Raw genomic sequence first — 6,522 nt, 5'->3', positions numbered from 1 at the left:
GCTTTATTCCTAAAGCAGAGTACAGTTGCAGAATGGAAATAGATATGTTAGATGTCATTTTTATTTGATGTAATTCATTGAAGTTTTTATTACTTGGCCTAATGACATGGTTACCAGATTCTTTCTTAAGGAGATCATTTTGGCTGATGACTAACCCACTTTTAAAACCTGCATTGAATAAGTTAAGATAACATAGCCAAATAAATAACCTGATGGAAATTGTCAATATACATTTTATCTGAATAATATTGCTATATTTTATTTTATTTTATTTTATTTTATTTTATTTTTAACGTTTTTATTTATTTTTGAGAGAGAGAGAGAGATAGATACGAGCGGGGGAGGGGCAGAGAGAGAGAGACAGAGACAGAGACAGAGACAGAATCCAAAGCAAGCTCCAGGCTGTGAGCTGTCAGCACAGAGCGTGACGTGGGGCTTGCACTCATGAACTTCGAGATCATGGCCTGAGCCAAAGTCAGATGTTTAACTGACTGAGCCACCCAGGTGCCCCAGTATTGCTATATTTTAAATCAATGGTTGGCTAGTGGTCTTTTCTAGAGGAAATGCTCAGCTCTTTTATATTAGCAGAGTTCATATCCAGAGCATATCCAGGCAAAATTGGTTTTGATGCATTTACTCACATATTGTTGTTTCAGGTTAGTTAGTACTCTTTCCTTAAAAAATATGGAATACATAAACATTTTCTTTAAGATCAAAAGGCTTTATTGGTTCTGTTATTGTCAAATCATGCATTAATTACATCTTGTTTGCTCTTCACAATAACTACATGAAATCTCTGCAGTTATGTTCAAATTTGAATATACAATTTTAAATTTAATATTAATCCTAGAAGTCATTTAGATAATTCCTATGCCTTCATTTTGTAAATTTGGACTCTAAGAGAGATTTGCCCTGTATTACCATCTGCTTAGTGATAAGCAGTCCAGTTTTGTCATTGTATTAGAGCTTCTTCCAGAGAATACAAATAAATAAAATCTATAGTTAATTTCTAAAACTTCTGTAGCTAATACTTTAAAGCTTTCTATAGTTAATTTGGTGTAGTATCAGAACGATGACCAAGTCCATTCTAGAATTGCTGCTACTAAGTAGTAAAAGTTAGAGATTACGGCTTCTGCTCTTTTCTCTTTCCTTCCCATTGTGTGGCATATGCTAATAAATACCAGTTAAGGGTTTAACACATTGTGGAAAAAGATAAAACCAAAGACAGTCACTAAAAGAGATTAAACTATTAATTCCTGGGTTATTTGGAATTCTACCTGTATGGCTAACCTAGAGTCCTTGGCTATGAGTAAAAGCAAAAGGAAAGAAAGTCTGCTGTCATGTTAAGATTTGTGGAACTTCTGGTATTAAATCACAATTTAGATTTTTGTGGTATCTGGCATAAATATTCCAATTGTGTTTAAGAAATCCTATATTCAAATTATTATCCAATATGAGACTATGGATTTGTATTCAAAACTATTAAGACATGGCATGCTTAAATGAATTTCAAAGGTCTTTGAAATTAATCAATTTAGTCTCTATAAAATTTGGAAGAACAGACAGAAAAGTTTCCTGTAGTATGTGTACCAAGTTAGGCATACCAATACGCACACAACTTACCACCCCTGCCACCATACGCACTCATATGAAGACATCCAGAAAAGAGATACACTTATAAAGGCAGAAAGATGTGTCCAGATAATCATAATCAAACCAAAGAGAAGAGTTGAGGTAGTTTTTCAAGTATTTGGGTCAGAAAAACACACATTTACCTCAGATACTTGGATAATTGCCTCTACTTTCCACTTGTGTTGTCCAAGAAAGTTTGCCACAGACACAGACTAAAGATTCCATCTCATCAGCCCTCACAGGACTGAGACAGGAAAATGGCCCTTGCTGCCCACACTGGCTGGAACAATGACTGACTGGGCGCCATCCTGAGGCATCCTGAGCCCACTTGGCACTAAACCACAGTGATACATCTATTAATAGTGAAAGCCTGCCCAGAAATTAAGCATTCTCCGTTCCATTGAGATCAACAGATTCAAAAGCTGCTAGGGGGCAGATCTCCATAACTGTTACATACTAATACTGAAATAATGAGCTGGAATGTGTATCTGTTTTGAATAAATACAGAATTTAGAGAGTAGCTTGATTGCTTCGAAGTTAGAACTCAGTAGTAGTTCTATTTTTTAAAGCTCTTTTTTTTTAAAGCTCTAGTAAAAATAACAACTCTTCCAATACTACTGAAGTTATAAAGTACACCAATGATTTGAAATTGTATTCCTCAGTGTAAGTTCAATGTAAATTGATATAAATTCAAGGTGATTTTCAAATATATCAACACATTATGTAATTCATTCAGAATGAGTCATACGATTTTATGCTTTAAGATGGGTCTTGAAATTGATCTAGTGTAACACCTCATTTTACAAATTCAAAAATTAAAACATAATTGTGTAAGAATCATAAGCTCATACACAACACTGTAGTACATACACGGATGAAGATTTGGATTACTTCTCTTTTTCCTCAATGGAATGCAATGAGAGACGTTTTCATGGAGGGTTTCTTCTCTTCGTTAATTAATTGTTCCTGACCCTCTTCGTCTCATAATCAAACTGGTCAGCTTTTGGCAAACTGAAACTTACTCTTTGCTACACAGTCTGTCTGTATCCACGGATCCCTTAACAAATAATCAGCAAACTCACTTCTCCTCACTCTGATTCCAGGAGAGAAAGGAGGAAAGCTTTACAGAGCTTAATAGCCATGGTACACTTTTACATGCTCCACTGCAGTGCTGTATAGTAGGCTTTATACAACTGGTGTATTTACCAATGGTGCCAAATTTATGTGACAATTATGCCAGTTATGTCAAATTATAACAACAGTTCAGACAGAGATAGTTAAAAGTGTTTATGAGCATACATAAGCGACAATTAGTTCATATTTTGAAAATAATTTCAATGTATGTTGGAAGAATATTATGTTTACAACTCCAATCTTCAGGCCATGAAAAACATTATATTATGAATATAAAATAAAAGTAAAGATATATAATTATATAATTTAATGTATAATATAGAAGATAGAGTATCATAAAGACATATGGTATTAAAATACATATTACTTACCATATATCATGTAATTCCTATATAAAGATACATAATATTAATTAAAGGCTTATTACTTAACAGGCACTGTTTTAAGTGATGGATACTATTGTTATCCCCAATTTACACATAAAAAAAATGAGTTCCAATGAGGCTTAAGGTCATACAGCTACTAAGCAGAATGAGATTTGAATCCAAGCAGCCTGACTACAGATGTAACATCTAGCTCATGGCTGGAACACAATATAACAAAACACTAATCCAGATATATTCAATGAGATAAAATAATAAATTTGGAAAATTTAAAAACTAGGCCTCTTTCTTTATTGGTAAGAACTTTTTATTCCATAGAAAGTCACTGATGCCGATTTTGCAATTTTATTTTTGCCCACGATAATTTATAGCTGACCTAATAACAGGGGAAATTACAGTAGTTAAAAAAAAAATATATATATATATATATACACACACACACACATATATATAGCTACTCAGCATCATGCAATTATAATAGCAAAAACAATAACTATATGTGCTCTTTAGCTTTAAAATTGATTCATTCAAGGGGCACCTGGGTGGCTCAGTCTGTTAAGCCTCTGACTTCAGCTCAGGTCATGATCATGAGGTCTGTGAGTTCGAACACCAAGTCAGGCTCTGTGCTGACAGCTCAGAGCCTGGACCCCGCTTGAGATTCTGTGTGTGTCTCCTTATCTCTCTGCCCCTCTCCCACTCATGCTCTGTCTGTCTCTCACTCTGAAAAATAAATCAACATTAATTTTTTTAAATAGATAACATTCACCTATTCAAATATTTAAATGTTTTACTTTATAATGGATATGTCTATAGGACTCTCATATAAATTTTATCATATCATCTTTTTGTTGCATCTTAAAATTGCTGTGAGGTAGTAGTGTAATAACTGGTAATCCCATTTCATAAGCAGAGGGAATTTAAAAAAGGAAAAGGAATAATCTTCAGCTCTCACCTTATAAAGCCAGAACGTGGCCAGATACCAGTGCTCTAAATTTACTATATAACTTATTTTACTTCACTTAATGCTTAACTTCACAACATATAAAAGCCAGATCATATCATTTTTATTTTACATCTGTTTCACTGTTGGCATGTGGTTTATTTTATCAAGTTAATTAAATTGTCTACCCAAACCACTCTGAAGTATTGATGATCATTCAAAGTTAGGTTAGAGAGGAAAGTAAAATCTTGATATCATCAAATTAATTAAGATATACTCAAAGAGAAAGGAAGAAATGTGAAAAGTATTCTGTAACTGACTCTGTAGACTCTCTCTTGATATCCTACAAACCCAGCTGTGGATTTGAACTATGATGCAACCATGTTTCGCATCCTCTCCACTTCCTCCTTAAAGGTAACTACAGGATCCCATACTTGACAGAATACCCCATGTGTTATCTAAATTTGACTTAGGACCTATCATTACATCAGCACAGCAGTGACTTCTGTCTTTCCTCTGCTACTGCACTTTCCCGTTATACTATTTGACTGCCCAGTACACTTACAAGTCAATGCCCATTCTGGCATAAATCCCAAGGCTTTTTTTTTCCCTAAAAAGTAAAACACTATTTTAATTTCTAATTGTCCAATATTAGCCATCAGTAATGGTCACTCTATGGACACGAGAGGAGGTGAGGAAGCTGGCTGTGTTTCTGTGAATTTCCCAGGGCAGCGAGAATGCCAACTCCTTTTAAAGTGCGTCGGGATGATGCAAGTAAGCTAAGAGTTAGCATGTTGCAGGGACAACCTTGAATCCACTTCATTTTAGAAAAGAAATGCACAAACATGTGAGTAGCAAGTAACTCATGACATGCCAAGATGTAGTGATCCGAGGCTCTGTCACACTGAAGAATATACCTCTAAACTTCAGCTCCTTCCCGTCTTACTGGCTGTCAACACCAGAGCTTGAGCAACTCCACGTGTTCCTGAGAATCTCTCCAGGAGCAATGGACCGTTACTGACAGTAATATGTCAAATCTGTCTGATGTCACCATCTGATATGTTCTGGTGTAAGCTGGTAGCTAAGGTGCCTAAATCAAGGAAATGGAATTCTATTGTATGGCAGTTTAGGGAGACTTGCTGTGTGACTGTGCAGAATCCTCTCTTACCAGACTTAAAACCTCAGGGTTCAGAGAAGCAAACTCTGCTAATATAGCAAAATCTACCAAAACTTTATTTAAAGGCCAGGGAGTAAGGGGAGTGGTGTTTGCACAGAATATATCCAAAATTAATACTTCCAGTTCTTATTGAAAAGATATAGAAATCTCATGTGTTTAAAGTGACAAGTGAATTTGGCACCCTTTGTTACCATTTCTCATAAGGACAAAATTTGCAATAAGCAGTCAGCAAAAGCGAGTTTTTACATATTATTTCTCATAGTTAAGTAGTCACCACCAGAGAGATAATAGTGTGGTGAAGTGGTCTAATTCTAATAATCAAATTATACTTAGTTATGGGTAAGGGAAAGAGGTGGCTGGTCATCCTATAAATTACATGATTTTTCTCTAATACTATAGTTAATATATGCATACAATCATTAAAAGATCTACATGATGTGAGGCATCTGGATGGCTCAGTCAGTTGAGCGCCCAACTCTTGGTTTCAGCTCAGGTAGTGATCTCATAGTTCGTGAATTTGAGCCTTGCATCAGGCTCTGCCTTGGCAGTGCGGAGCCTGCTTGGGATTCTCTCCCCTCTCTCTCTGCCCCTACCCCACTTGCACTCTCTCTCAGTCTCGCTCTCTCAAAATAAATAAATAAACTTTAAAAAATTAAAAGAAAAAGATCTATATGGTGCACTTTAAAAGGTATGACATTTGGCATGAAGCAAATGTACCTTAGAAAGCCACTCCCACTACTGATTCAGCTGTGGTCTTAGGCTAGTCAGTTAATCACTCTAAGTCTCAGATTCCATATTTATGAAAGAGAATAATAATAGTTACAGTTCACACAAGGACCATGGTGATGTTTTATAAACATCTTCCTTTATTTCTTCCCTCTTTGCTATTAATGTATAATGTAGACATAAAAAATAAATACCATATACCTCAAGACACAAGTTCCCATGACATCCAGTCCCAAACACTGATTAGCTTTTTAGAATCATTGCTAAGTTCACCCTCAGTATTTTTTTCTTAGTTGTAAGCCTTCAAGCACATGTTTTAGTAAGTAGACTTGCACTTCTGGAATGAAATTACAAAGGTTCTAGGAGTTTTTGTTTGTTTGTTTGCTAACGTGGGGGAACAGATCCAGGTACAGCTCTTGTTCTCTAGAAAGTCAGTCACTATTACAGGGGGAGAGAGGTTTGATTGGGCCAAAGCGTGTCACTTCAGCCTTCTCTCTTGGACTCCCATCTCCAGTGTCTAGGAGAAGATG

General features: G+C 35.6%; 1 protein-coding gene across 2 annotated transcripts in view; it reads left to right on the top strand.

Annotated features, from left to right (window-relative positions):
* CNTN1 (contactin 1) overlaps positions 1-6,522 on the top strand; it is a 171,648-nt gene that overhangs the window by 69,682 nt on the left and 95,444 nt on the right. The window lies entirely within an intron of this gene.

The sequence above is a fragment of the Herpailurus yagouaroundi genome, unplaced genomic scaffold (assembly GCF_014898765.1).
Source record: "Herpailurus yagouaroundi ecotype Mexico unplaced genomic scaffold, PumYag 166, whole genome shotgun sequence".
Lineage (NCBI taxonomy): Eukaryota > Metazoa > Chordata > Mammalia > Carnivora > Felidae > Herpailurus > Herpailurus yagouaroundi.
Note: the sequence above shows the minus strand (reverse complement) of the source record. Positions and strands in the feature narration are given on the sequence as shown.